The following is a 15231-nucleotide window of genomic DNA, read 5'->3' on the forward strand; positions in this document are numbered from 1 at the left end:
ATACACAAATATATCATGACTACATTTCTGGTTTGTTGATAATGTGCAGTTTTAGGGAAAGTGGAAGGGGATGCTAGACTGCACGCAGGCTGCTCTCGAGTTGGCCTAAAGTATGAGCTGTGGCTGATTGGTTGTTGCGATTGCAGTGCAAGGCATTGATTGACATCATCCGATAAATAACCCCCAAAAATCTTGAAAGTATACTGAACATTCAATGTGGGTTTCTACAAAAATGGGGGTAAAATATAATTTATACACTATCTGTTTATCTGTCTGTCTATCTATCTAGCTATGTGTGTGTGTGTGTGTGTGTGTGTGTGTGTGTGTGTGTGTGTGTATTTCACATCAATTAATCCCAGAAAAATTACTGATTAATCAATTAACAAAATAAACATGAGTGAGCAGCTCTACAAATGAAAAACGTGAAGCTAATCCATGTAATCGGTTTCAGAAGTGGTGTCAACGGACCTCACTCATCATGGGTGATCGTATTGGAATCGGTTGCATAAAAACCCGATCAGAACACCCCTAGGCTTTTGTGTTCACTACAGATAAATACATAAAATATGCATGCAAAATACCTTGCAGATGCAAACAAGCCATCGGTTAAGGAATCGATTTTTTGAATTGTCTGGTTGTGTTTGCAAATGTACATTCCAAACAAAAATAAATGCACTTGAAACGTCTGACGGTCAAGAAGCAGAACCACAGCGAAATTCCTTTTCCAAATCCCCTCCTTCCTCTCAGTAATTATAGTCTCGTAGCTGACAAAGCACAGATCTGTTGTGTTTGTCTTTGCCTCTTCAGATACAACAGGTGTAGTGGGGCTTGCTGGGCTGTAAGCCACTTTTTTTTTTTTTTAACTAGTTGTGTGAGCCAAGTGTGTTCTACCCATCGTAGCTCCACAGAGACACCTCAGAGACATGAAGCCTCCCTTAGCTCCCTCCCAAAATATTGGGACGGAAATACTGTCACTGTATATCTGCCAGCTTGTGTCATTTTTAAACAGGCGGGATCCTACACAAAAACAGTCTGTTCCTCGTTTATCAATCCCTGGGAAATATAAATTCAATGAGGATGATTTATTTAAATGAGTAGAAAAGATTTGACGAATTGCAAACTGGATGGAGTTTGGATTGGAAATGGGTGAGAGGGAGGATGATGGAGCTGGGTGTGAGATGAGAATGTGATGCAAGGAAGACTGGATCAATCTTTTATCACTGCAGTGTACTTTCTTCCTTAATGGATCTGACATGAGCACAGCACTGCCTTCCGTCCCATTGCACAGGCAGGGGGAGGACACGTGGAACAAGGAGTTGTGAGAGTTAGACGGAGCTACACTTGAGGAAAAAAAAAAAAAAGACATGGACAGAAACAAAAAAGGTGGTTTGAACCACATTCCCAAAATAATTATAGCCCAAAACTATGCAGACATATTATTTCATGTCCTAGCGTCATCCAATTACCTCCGGCCCAGAATGCATCTGCGGGAGTCGGTAAACATGTCTGATAAGGACCCGAGAAATGAAGTCACTTCACAGCATGAAAAATTACTTTGTAAATTTCCATCAAGACTCCATCAAGATATCGTGCTGTGCATGGCCAAGCACGTTTTCCTTTTCACGGGAGCTAAATGACGGACAGGCGCTTTGACAGAAGCGACAGACTACCCTGCACTAGTTGATGGATCTATGTGAAAAAGCAGTGGAAAAAGAACAGTCAAATAAGGGAGTTGAGAAGATGACTCTCAGAGGATGCTGAGCTCTCACCATCCTAAAACGGGCTCATTCAAGGACAACGAGAAAAGTTTAAGCACTGAGGCAGCTGCACAGTAAGTCGGAGGAGAGAAGAAATATGCATTAAAGAGGTGTATATATAATTGAGATTGCACTACAGCAAACATACGATTGCCCTGGAATATAAGAGCAGATACTTGGCAATTCCACTGGTATGCTTTAAGGAACGAAAAATGGAAGAACATATGTTGCTTCTCCCTTTTGCAGCAGCTTCCACTTTTTTTTTGTTTGTTTGCTTTTTATTTGGGACTTTTGCAGCGCTGATATCCAATTTGGGACATGAATACTGTCATAGCGGTGTTGCACAAGGTGTAACAACCTCATAGTCCAAGTCAGGGGAAAGACTATTTCCACTTTTGACAGGAAATGCTTGGAAATTTCTCTTTGGAAGCAATAATCTGGTAAACGTTGTAAAAGTCTACTTTTTACTGACTCTGACAACTAGTCCAAGTAACCAATGACAACTCAATGTCAGACTTTAGATTAAAGGCACTCATGAGTGACATTTGGTGAGTGGCAACACATTTACAATGACCACTTGAGGTAAGATTAATGAATAACAATACTAAAAATTGGCAATAAAAAGCTAAGGTTAGCTGTGATCTTTTTTTTTTAAATATCTGAAGTCTAGTTGAGATAAGACTCTTCACAGTAGGACAGGATTTCAAGAAAACTACCGGAGCAAGTTCCAAATGATACACAAAATTGAAGAGAAAGCATGTTTGGCTCATGACATCAGACGTTTTCTTCCTGATCTACACCATGCTGGGAATCGTAACCAAAAAGCTTGGCGTGCATGACAATAACTGAATGTTGAAATAGCCTTTAACACTTGCATTGCATGATGTTATTCTTTGAGATGTGTGGCACACTAACACTTCATTGAGGTTGGGACATGCAGCACTGAACTCTGCCCGAGCCTCCAATGAATTAATCTTTAATCTTCCAGTGATAAAAGCAGCAGCCAGTGTGCAACTACAAGTACCATCCACTTGTCTCATAGTCCCAACACTGAATGATTCCTTTAAGGGGGGAAAAAACATAAACACTTGGAGCAAATTAAAACAAAAAGCACATGGAGAAGTAAAAAAAAAAAAAAAAAATCATGTGAGCACAAAGTGAGAAGTTTCGCCAAACAGGTTTGAGCCCTTCACACAGCGAGTTTGATGTCCAGACAGCTGGAAAGGTATCCTCATTGACACACAGCTGAATTATCTCAAAGTCTCATTATTTATCTGCTTCAAAATATATACAGCCGGCACTGTAGTGTGTCATTATTCCGAAAAACAAAGGCTACAGTGTTAGCTACACAGCAAACAGCTTACTTTAGAGAAACTTCCCTGTACTGACATTCAAACAAGCAAGGACACATTCAAAAGAAACAAACAAAAAAAAAATCCACTTACCAGGAAGAATATATTTTCACTGCCTTTAGTCTCCTTACTCCTCGTCTCTGCCTTGCTGGGCAAAATCCTTTAAAATTGAAATAGTGAAAGAGTCCGTCCGGTGTGTGAGGCAGTGTTTGTGTGTACGAGTGTGTAATCGTATGTATGTCTATGTGTGTGTACGATGTGGAGGACGATGACAGTCGCGAAGAAGAGGTCAGAGGCAATCGGACGTGGTGACAAAGCGACATCAAGGATGTGGCTCCCTTTTTCCTGCCCCGTCTGGCTGCCTGCCTGCCTGCCTCAGGAATGCACTGCTCCTGGGTGTCTCCACCACAGTCAAGATCTGAGAGCCTGGAAGAGTTTTGTTTTCTCTCGCTCTCTCTCTGTCTCTCTCTCTTGTCTCTCTCTGGCTGACTACACCCCTCCTCCTCTCTCACCCAAAGAGAAGCACACCCTATCAGTCACTCCTTCTGTCACTCTTTCTCCCCACCCTTTACTGCTGTGCTGACAGATCAGGTACCTCCTCCTTTTTCAGGTAAGAGTGTTTACAGCGTCATGTTCTCTGTCTCCATTTCCTCATATTGTCTCCTTGTTTTGTATCTGATAAACGTACAAAAAAAAAAGTCAATAGAAGTGGTGTGCAGCTTAATCTGTTTGCACAATCTATCACCCGAGGCATTAAAATATCCACCCCTAACCTTGTGTGAAATGAGCAGCGGATTACGCAAATGAATCCGTCAGGTGTTTTATACTTTTTTCCAGAATGACATCACAATACGGGTGGGTGAGCAGGTGTGACAGCAAAGTTGGTGTACTCTTACAGTTTCTGTGCCTCGGCTGGCCAACACCCAAACCCAAACTTTAATATTAAAAGACAGTCAAGACCCAACATAAAACAGCATTAAACTAAATTCTAATCAACTCAACTTTGTTTCTAGAGTACCTTAAAAACACAACTGCAGATACGTGTGTGTCTGTATCTAAAAGAAAAAAAAAAAAAGTCACAACTTTCGGACTTGACCATCGCCCAGACATGAAACTTGAAACTAGTGATTGTTACTCGTCCCGATACCAACAAGACTTTCTGTGGAACAAATAGACTGTTGTTTGTCATAAAAATCTAAGTAGGGGTGGACCAAAAAAACAATTTAAATCTGAAAAACGGTTTTGGTTTAAATGCACACACCTACTAAATAATAATGTCTACTCCAGAGAATTACCTAAAGTTCTGATGCTTTTGTCAGGTTAGTTTATTATGAGGAAGTATACAGTAAGCCAAATTTTAATAATTTTGTTTACGAAGACATACTCTCCAGTAATTAAAAAGCTTAATGGAATCCTTCATGCCAGGGCTGCTTATAGTCTCCCTCAGAGGGCAGTTATGACTTAGAAAATCATATAACTGTAATCACCTCATGCTAGTGGTGTGCACGGCAAACCAAAAAAACATGCATGCAACAACATTTCCCTATTTTCTGACACCTTACAGACAAAACCAGTGACTGAATCATAATATATGTTTATGCATTTTCTGCACTGTCAATTTGAAATAATGTGCTTGTGTAAAGGGATGGACATTGAAAATACAGATGAATCAGTAATTACACACAATCACCATTGAGTTCCATTGTTTTGTGTGTGTGTGTGTGTGTGTGTGTGTGTGTGTGTGTGTGTGTGTGTGTGTGTGTGTGTGTGTGTGTGTGTGTGTGCTCTTGCAAGGGTACTGAAGTTGTACTGGTTTGTGTAAAGTGAGGACCAACTTTCCTGGAGACATTTTTTCTTTGTTATTTATTTATTTATTGCAAAACTTGCCAAACTTTGCTTTTTAAAGCAGATTAAATCTGGACCTAAATCAAACCCTGCTTCATCCTATTTTTTCTTATTTGACAACTGATGTACAACATTACAGATACAGTACACATGAACCAAATAACCCTTCTCTAAATCTCTTCCATGATTTAAAATATATGTTTGTATATGATAAACTGCAGTAAGTTACATAATACAAATAAAAGCGCGCACCCACCCTCCCACGCCACATTCTCACACACACACACACACACACGCACGCACACACACACACACACACACACACACACACACACACACACACACACACACACACACACACACACACACACACACACACACAAGTCAGGCTGGCCCCATGGGGAATTCTTTTCACTTCTGAGGGCTTTATTAACGTTCTATCAAGCAACGCTTTTGTCACATCTAAGTTGTACTGTCAGACAAATCGCTCAAAGAACAGTCAAGAGTAAAAGTCTCCTGAGGAATTACTGTACCAAAGTCCTAAGTGAGAAAAGGTTGAGGTTCCACCGAAGGGTGACATTTTGAAGGAAGCACATATGACTCCTGACAAGCTATAAAGCTTAAGAGGATGATGTGTCTGTCGATCATCAAATCTCCAGAGATTTCGTTCAAGGGCTTTTTTGTGAGATGACCAAAATCCTGTGTCAATGGTTTAGAGAGCTGACGATTGAAAACACAACAGGGCCGCAGAGGGTAACGTGGAGGATTAACAGTCCATAGCCTCACAGAGTTTACGAACACCTTCCAGGCATTCCTCAGGGCACCTCCTACTGCTGTGCCTTCTTTAGTCCACCCTCCTCTGTCAAATCCCACGTACCTTCCCTCACTTTCTGTGTGACTCAAACATTCTTGCAACACCCCTTTTCCTTGCTCCCACTTGCCTGCCCCTCTTCATTCAACGGAAAAGAAAAACAAAACAGACAACTAACAACCCCTAAAAAGCTTCACAACCAGTGCTTACGTAAGATACCATTTCTGATTTTGCATTATTCATCATCACAATTACATTAATCTCAACGCAATACACGCAAACAAGCGATATGTATTCCGACCTGCCCAAAGAGTGATAACCAACTTATACATTCACGGAGAGGGCATGAGAACAAAGCTATGATGGCAACAGACTGGTTGGATTTGCCAGGGGTTAAAAAGGTTCAGAGTAGTTGCAGGCAGAGGGGAAGGCATGCTGATTGGGTCTTTGTTGGCCTTTATGCACCATGAATGAATAGCATTAAGGTCCAAATAGGCTGTGCCTCTTCCCATCGTCCATGGGGACACCCCCGATAAGTTTGGATTGTATTTGTTTTTTTGCACCTTAAGATATTAAGTTGGCATTTAGAAACTGCATTTTGTATTTTCTTGGGTTTTCTCCGTGTCATATTAAAATTTATTAACTGAATCCTACTGTATGTGTGTGATAAATATGCAAAAATCACAGAAATCAGGAAGGGGGCAAATGCTTTTCCACAGCACGGTAGTATGACTATCTAATTATAGATGGGCCATGACTATTGCTTTGCTTGTGTAGTTATTCCTTGTGTCTCATTATTACTTCCGCTGAAGAGGGTAATTACACGGTGGAATTTTAAATTAAGTGCATTTCACAATGAAAATGAACTAAGGAACTAAGGTGAAATGGAGGACATGAAAATTAAACAAATGGAAAAAATATATAAGAATATATAAGGCAGCTTATGTTTTTCTTACAGACAAAAACATTGTAAAAATAATCCCGCATGAAATTGAAGCAAAAACGACCAAAAAAAAAAAAAAAACCAAGGCAGCCATGTTACTTTGTAAATAAACTGTAAATGCCTCTGCCTTTACTTAGTGAAGTAACTGTACAAGCCTCTGCGTGTTCTACGGGAGGGACAAAAAAAAATCTTTTGAATAGCCTGTGTTGGAATATACAGTATGTTAATGTGAATGAAGACTTTACAACGTCACGCAAATCAGACTGATGAATATATCAGAAATGTAAATACAAAACGCTGAACATACACAAGCACGACGACAACATTGTGTCCAGCCATTACTGTTTGGACCACTCAAACATGCCCAATTTGAACGGGTCACACACTTTTACATTTCCTCTCCTTTTTTACAGACTACTTTTAGCATTTGGTGTGCATTTTCAAACCTCATGCCACATAACTGCGTGCCAAAAACAGTAGGTGTTTTTTTCTTTTTTTTTAATTAATTATTTCCTGTTTTTCTTCTCTCAACCTGTTCAGACCAACTTTACAACTATTTAAAATAGGTGTGCCTTCCAGATAATGCTGTGTTGCGTTTTTGAGAAGCTGCCTCAAAGTTTGTTTAATAATCATAATCATCATCATCATCATTATTATTATCACCATGATGATCATCATGGAGGATGGAAGAATATACGGGTAAATAACTGCTCAAATTCTTCATTGTTTTATCGTGGTCCAATTCATCATCTTCAATTACTCATAGCTAAGGGAGTTCACAATCTAATTAAATTCATGACTGAGTTATTAGAAGGGAAAACACTGACCAGGAAGAAAGTATATGGTATTTTCATCGATCAAACAAAAGAAAGACAACCGAAAGAGGAATAAACAGGAGCCAGGAGAAGTACGAGATGGTTGGGTGGTTCAGTACAATGAAACAGCGCATAGACTCAAATATTGGAGATGGTTTTCATGCATCTGAATGAATGTAATGCATTTTTTTTCCCATTCCTATTGAAGGACATTTTTCATTCCCACCTAGGCTAAACCTTTAGCTTACGCACACTAATGGCACTCCACACACAGAGATTTATTCAACTGCTGACTTCACCATGATCTAAACAAAAACAAAAGCCAAATTTGGGGGGGGCTAAATAGACGGGAAATGTAGGTTGGTGGCCTGGGAGCTGTCAGATGATAACAGGTCAGGGGTCAGAGGTGAACAAAAGCTTCATAAGACCCACACAGAGCAAGGCGGAGGCCACCAGACATTGTCACTCACTGTTTGTCTCCATTTACCTCAACCCGCACACTTTAGTCCGTCTGTTTGACTTTGAGGTATTGAATCAATTTGTCAAGTGTAAATGGTCATAAAATTTGTGGTCCTTCAACAGATCAGTCGTCTGTCCATTTCCTCCCAACATTGTTTATAAAATGGCTGCCACGGAGCGTCTGGGGAAAAGAACTATCCAAACACCTGCAAGAACAACAGCATTTAAAAGCTTTCACTGGACCAGTCTCGTCAAGCTTTTCCCTCAGTGGTTTTCCGGATCAAAGACAAGCTGAAGTAGCTGTGTTAAAGTTAGAAAGACCATGTAGCTTGAATCATCCATTACGCACATATAGAGAATAAAAAGTAAGTCACTTCTTCCTCTCCAGTATGCCCGCGTGCACAGACATGATGACAAAAGTACAAAATAGTTCGTATTCTCTCATCATACAATCGCAAGATGAGATGCTGTATTTTAAAGCAGGGAACATATGCAAAACAGATTCACCTCAACTACAAGTTTAAAGACCTGTTGAATTTCAAATAGCCCCATCACCACCATCTTCAAAATTGGAGTGTCCAAGAGTGGCCGTACGTGAGACTGAATTAATGATTTGCCTTATCAGATATGCTAGATTACTGATCAGCTCTCTGACAACGGCCATTTGTGAGAAGGTTTGTGCCGCTCTGTCAAATGCTGTGCCTTTAAATATCATACATAAGATGACATGTTAGAATTGCTTGGCCCGCAATGACATAACGGCAGCTGGACGAAGGCTTCAACAGGGCATTGGTGCTGGTTTCGTCCTGGTTACATCAGCCAAAGGAAAACAGGCATTGGCTCAATAACACACCAGTGTGCTACTTTTTGTTCACATTTTCGAAAATGAAGTGAATGTTATAACACGACACTGCTTGGCAATATGGATTATCTATAATAAAAATAAAAATAAGATTCATTTTGTAAATATGTTACCTGCACACATGAACAAAATTGTTGGACCCCATTGATGATGAAAGAAAAAAAAGTGGTCACAGAGATAACTTGAATCCGACAAAAGTAATTATTTTGAATAATGAACCAAAATTAACAAATGAAAATCAGACATTGCTTTCGAATTGCTGTTCAACATTTTGAAAAACACATTTATGAAATAGGCCTGGACAAAAATTGAGGTACCCTCTACTTAATATTTTGTCGCACAAACTTCTCAGGCAATTACTGCAATCAATTGATTTGAATGAGACTTCGGCACCTATTAGCAGGTGTTTTCGCCAACTCTTGATGAGCAAATTGCTCCAGTTGTCAGGTTTGGAGGGCACTTTCTCCAGATGGCATGTTTCTGCTACTTCCACAGATGTTGAACAGGATTTAGACCAAAATTTCATTCTGCTTGGCCAGCTGGTACCCATCAGCTGCCCCCGGAATCCCCCAGGTAAAAAAGGCTCGAGAGGACTCCTGCAGCTTGACGGCATCCCTTATCACCAGTTGTCCACAAGCGGATTCAGGGACTGCCGCCACGACGGGCACTGACCGTCTTAGGCCAGAGCTCCGTTCGGACACCTCAACAAATGGAGGTGCGGAACATGGTCCGCTCAGACTCAATCTCCCCCGCCTCCCACGGGAAGTGGGTGAAGTTCTGCCAAAGGTGAGAGTTAAAACTATTTATGACAGGGGATTCTGCCAGGTATTCTCAGCGAACCCTCACAATACGTTTAGGTCTGCCAGTTGGGGCTGACATCTTCTCCCACCATTGAAGCCAACACACCACCAGGTGGTGATCAGCTGACAGCTCTGGCTCTCTCTTCATCCAAGTGTACTAAACATGGGGCCATCAATCTGATGACGAGATCACAAAGTTGATCATCGAACTGCAGCCTGTGACTAGGGGTGAAGTGAGTCCTTGGGCACTTAGAGTGCCTTGATTAATTAAAAAAAAAAAAAAATGCTTTCGAAATTTTTTTTGCCTCGGTACCTGTTTATTTAGTGTGCATAGTCGGCAAGACAATCAAGCCACCCGTGGCAATAATATGCATGAAGGTCAACTTCAAAATACAATCTTCCCAAATCAGTGCTTTGGGATGCTTTTATTTCGAAGTTGTTCGTGGCCGCACATGGGGGCGTGCCAGCTGACTTGACATGTCTTCCCAACAGGAGGTTAGAGCCCAATTAAAGTTTAATTTCCCATCACAAACTGTTGCTACCAACATCAACATGTTATCTTGAAATCATGTTGAATCACTAATTAAGGACGTGGAAAACCAAAACAAATTAATTACATTGACACTGTACTGTGCAGCGCCTGTTCCTCGCATTAGCCGCTAAGTTAAGATAAGATAAGATAAGAAAATGTTTATTTCTCTCACAATGGAAAAATTCCGAATTTACAGCAGCAAAAATTATGAAAAGGGAGAAGTAGAAGAACAAAAGTATATAAGTAAATATAAATTAGAAAATACAAATATAAGCATATTCAGAATGGGTGAGTTGGGGTAGGAAGTCAAGACCTGTAGGACAACTAACTTTGGCTCCGACCGCTCAGCCTGATATCACACCAGTCAGAATCAGGTAAGTAAACAAGTAAAATACTTATGACGATAAGTTAAACAGGAACTAAAACAGCACAACGCACATGCCAAATGGACAGCTAATAATTATCTTAGCGGACACAGCATATACATGCATGCAAGCATACACACATACAGCAAATGTTTTCGTAGACTGCTTAGATTAGATAGATTTTCCTTGCATCCCCCTCAAATAATGTACATCTTTTGTGTTTGTTGTATGTTTTGCTCAGTAGCATGCTTTAAGTACCAGCTGCATTACTATACTGTATTTTCTCGATGTTCTCAAAAATAAAACCCTCCTGTGAAAATTTCAGGTGCATATGCCTGATATTAGTATACTGGTTAAAAATAGTGCTTTGAGAAATTTATAGCAAAATTCATAAAAAGTAAAAAGTTCCAAACAAAAGAAAAACTAAGTTCAAATTATTTCATGCCTCAAAAAGAACTGGTTATCTCATTCATTGAAAACATGAAAGCTTTTTTCTTTCTTTTTTTTTTTTTTGAAAGAATCGGAATCGAGAAACGTTAGGAACCAGAATTGATGAATCAGAATCACAATCGTCCAAAATCAAACAATGTCCAGTCCTATATGACACGCTACATTATTTGCGCTAGAATTTGTGACTTCTGACAGTAACAAACCCTTCCTTTCAATATGTGCCTTTTGATGAAAGGGAGAAGTGTTCCAAAACAGATGCTGGGTATGTGAATAGCAGAAGGTTCTTTGGGTCATCAGATAGAGTGCTCGTCAAGGGAGGGGCAGGGAGTGTGCGTCTGGCGTTTCCATAGAAACCCAATACAGATGGAAGAACCTCGTTGGTTGAGCCCAAGAAGGGGACAACAGAGGGTACTACTTGAGGTTGGTTACCATGCAAAGAGAAAAATCCAGTCTGCATATTCTCATTCACCAACACAAGATGTATGTACTCCAATGTGCAGAACAGGGACCACAGAAAAAATATTATCACAGACATCTCTTAATGGTTATTCACTTGAGTCAGACGAAGTTCAAGTGCCTTAGCATAACAAATGAATTTGTCCCAAACACAAACTAGGTAAGTTTCTAAATTTACCACCTTCACCCCCTGGGGATGAAAATGGTTGTCATCATAATTTGCATATTTGTTTTATATTTTTTCAATGACATTATCCGCTGAATAACACAAGCCTAATACAGGTTTTTTTTTCTGTTAATCTATTCCATAATACAACCTTAATATATACAGGCGCACTTGAATGGAAAAAAAAAAAACTATCGTAACCCTGAACTTTCTTCCGTGTTGCAATGTTTTACAATTATGGAGACAATATGGTCATTTTTGTCACTCACCTCTTGCAGTCTGTCTCTGTGAGCGTCTGACTGGTGAAAAGGTAGAAGAAGGGGAGGAAGAGTGAGACAAGCCTGCTACTGACAGTTTGCGCGCTACCTGATCCACCACTGCCTGTGGGAGAGACAGACACAGACATGCTTACAGCAGTGCGGAGGGGGAGGGGGGTAGCTGAAGAGCTAAGTGAAGTGGTGCCGCCATTCCCCGTTGCCTATGCGACCGACGCTCTTTCAAAGAAATCATCCAATGGCAAACATAAGCAACTGTTTTCAGACGAAAAGCCACATGATTGCCCCAACGCCATTCCCAAATGGCAGAGTAGAGAAGGGAGGGGCAGACAAGCGTGGTGCTTGTGGGTGACATGTGAAGACAAGGAGAGGGGGAAAAAGGGAGCGGGGGAATAACAAAACATAAAAGATAATTGTTGAGGACCTACCAATGCTTGCAAGCACAACACAAAAGTGCAGCTTTAAAATAGCAAGCCTAATTTGCACCCAAACATTATATTAAATGCTCCGACAGTGAGCGCAGAGTTCGTCTGTGTGTGTGTTGAAACATTATCAGAATACTTTAGTAAATTCCCAAGGAATAAAGTAAACATTGGTGTGAAGTCTTAATCAGAACTCTGAAACCACACATACTGTACTGTAAGACCCATGCTAAAATATACTGTACTTCCTCTGCAATACAATCGTGCATTTTAAAGCGGCATGGAAATATGTAGTGTATATAGTATATGAGTTCTTCAAGCATGCATTTGCAACTGAAAACTAAAATAAATCCACTCACGACAAAGAATGGACAAAACAGGGTAGCAGATGAGCCAGTGAATGTGGCAAAGTCAACAATAACCAACACATGGTAAGCTAAAGATGACGTCTGCAGGTTGAAGATTTGATGGCTATTAAAAAAGCAACCAACCATCTCAATATACATGTCAGTCATATCCATCTGTTCCAAAGGTAGGGAAAACCTTGCAATGCAAACCAAAACAGCACGCCAGCATTGATAATATATCTTGATTTATGTAGTGTTTTATAATATTAGAGTTAATACTTAATTTGACCATACCCAGAAATGAGTAACTCCTTTTGATATCAATATCAGATGAATCTATACTTTAGAGTATAGACAACAACAAACAATGTGGAAGGATCAAGAGTAGAGGAGGAATGTGGAAGGCAATCATAAAATAGGTAAATACAGGAGCTGCAGGAACCCTATTTTAAGATGGAAACAAATTAATTGTCTGTTCTAAATTTGAGTACACATGACAGGTCGAAATGCGGTTCTAACTTGGCAGTGTACTAAGAACATACTCATTGGTATTAGAATAAATGTGATTGGAAGTGAAAGGGAACTGGAGGCCCCCCAAGAATAAACCACGGCACTTTGACTGCTTCAGAATCCAGGGTGAGACGAGTCTATTCCAAGATAACCACTCCCACATTTGGACGAATTTGAGTCTACAATGCATGTTTTGGGAATGTGGGACCAAGCTGGAGTACCAACTGAAATTCAAACTCCGAACCTCTGAAGTGTGAGGCAGACGTGCTAGCCACTATTCTTCTGTGCTGCCGCCCCATCCATCCTTAACTAATAACTGTATGGCAATAGAAAATGTCATTGGCTTTGAGCAGTGTCCTGTTTACTACTTACAGGACACAATATTTGGTACAGATGCAGTCTAATGAGATCCACAAGTCAATGTTGCATCAAAATGTTTATATTGCTATTATCAATAATCAGAGCAAAATATTCCGCCTATGCTTCTTTACATTGTCAGATTAGATGTTAATTTGTAGTGGCTATAACCATTATAGTTAATAGGCCTACTGAGATGTTTTACATTTTTGGTTAACTTATTTAAGCTAGACGAGAAATAGCATAACTCTGCACATGTATTGGTTGTGCCTTAATTTAGACATCCCACAGCAAAATCTACTTATTAAAACTACTATTCAGCGAGACTTGCAACCGCAGCTAATTTCAAGGGAGTCTATTTCAAGTTTTTACCAAGTTTAAATCGGCAGGTGCACCACTTGTTGCATCACCGAGTGATGAGCGAGTCACGAACAGAACTGTACGTACTGTACTTCAAGTTAGTGAAACACAGCAACACATCAGACGAAACGCAACGGAGCACAACTTACATTGAGAGGTCGAGCGGCGCTGAACGTTCGAACAACACGCTTAACAGACGATTCTTGCTCCCCGACAGTCGACAGTTGTCAGGCCATTCCGGAAGTGAATTTATAAGACTTCTGGTTGATATTTCAAAGTAAAATATTTTAAACTAAAGCACCCAAAGCAAAAAGAGTCGGACGTGTTTATCGGGTACCTAATGTGTACCTGAAGTAAGTGCACACACGAATTTTAACTGATAACAATACATACGGATCATATCGTACTTTAACAAATGTATTAGACCGCCACATGTTTATGTTTCTGTAACTGTTAAAACACCAGTACAGTATGTTGAAACTTGGTAGTTGAAGTATTTTTTTGCTATAGTATCATTTACGATTTAGCCTGAAATAGCATAGTACCATTTGTTAATTAATGTCAAACTCTCAAATTATAATTTTTGATTTACTTGCATTCCTGGACATAAAAATGTTTTGGTGTGTATGTTACACATAGGGCAGCCCGCTCGTCGAGTGGTTAGCACGTTGACTTCACAGTGCAGAGGTATTGGGTTCAATTCCAGCTCCGGCCTTCCTGTGTGGAGTTTGCATGTTCTCCCCGTGCTTGCGTGGGTTTTCTCCGGGTCCTCCGATTTCCTCCCACATTCCAAAATCATGCATGGCAGGCTGATTGAACACTCAAAATTGTCCCTAGGTGTGAGTGTGGGCACGAATGGTTGTACGTTTCTGTGTGCCCTGCCATTGGCTGGCAACCGGTTCAGGGTGTCCCCCGCCTACTGCCCGAAGACAGCTGGGATAGGCTCCAGCACTCCCCGCGACCCTAGTGAGGATCAAGCGGTTCGGAAAATGAATGAATGTTCCACATAATATATTTTTGAGTTCTCATAGAAATCCATTGAGCCTGTTCAAAATGTGAGTAGGGCTTGAATTAACGATTACACCTACACTTTCAACAGCAAATTTTAATCGGAGATGGCTTTGTGTCCCAAAATGTATCCTTAACATCGATCTGAAAAAAATGTCTTGAGTTTTTTTCCAGCACATCAAGTATGTTAGATGTTTTAATTTTTTATTAAGTTAGACCTATAAAAGCTTGCGCAATATGGACTTTACAATGTGTTGTAATTTTGAGCTATAATGTTTCTGAAACAATTCCACCTGTTGGAGAACCTACCACTCAATTCATAATATTACTGCAGTAAAC

General features: G+C 40.2%; 1 protein-coding gene across 5 annotated transcripts in view; it reads right to left on the minus strand.

Moving 5' to 3' along the window:
• Positions 1-14130, minus strand: part of rassf7a (Ras association domain family member 7a) — a 39159-nt gene extending 25029 nt beyond the window's left edge. For 2 of the 5 annotated variants that reach the window (XM_019894123.1, XM_019894124.1), the window contains exons 1-2: positions 14034-14130; positions 11883-11994 (exon numbers count right to left, since the gene is read on the minus strand). The gene's annotated coding sequence lies outside the window, so the exon portion shown is untranslated. Of the gene's footprint in view, positions 1-3202; positions 3695-11882; positions 11995-14033 lie in introns of those variants that run through there. The other 3 variants (XM_019894122.1, XM_019894125.1, XM_019894126.1) reach the window with 2 other exon arrangements.
• Between the last annotated feature and the right edge of the window lie 1101 nt (positions 14131-15231).

Source organism: Hippocampus comes, unplaced genomic scaffold (assembly GCF_001891065.2).
Source record: "Hippocampus comes isolate QL1 unplaced genomic scaffold, H_comes_QL1_v1.1 scaffold104, whole genome shotgun sequence".
In the NCBI taxonomy this organism is placed as follows: domain Eukaryota; kingdom Metazoa; phylum Chordata; class Actinopteri; order Syngnathiformes; family Syngnathidae; genus Hippocampus; species Hippocampus comes.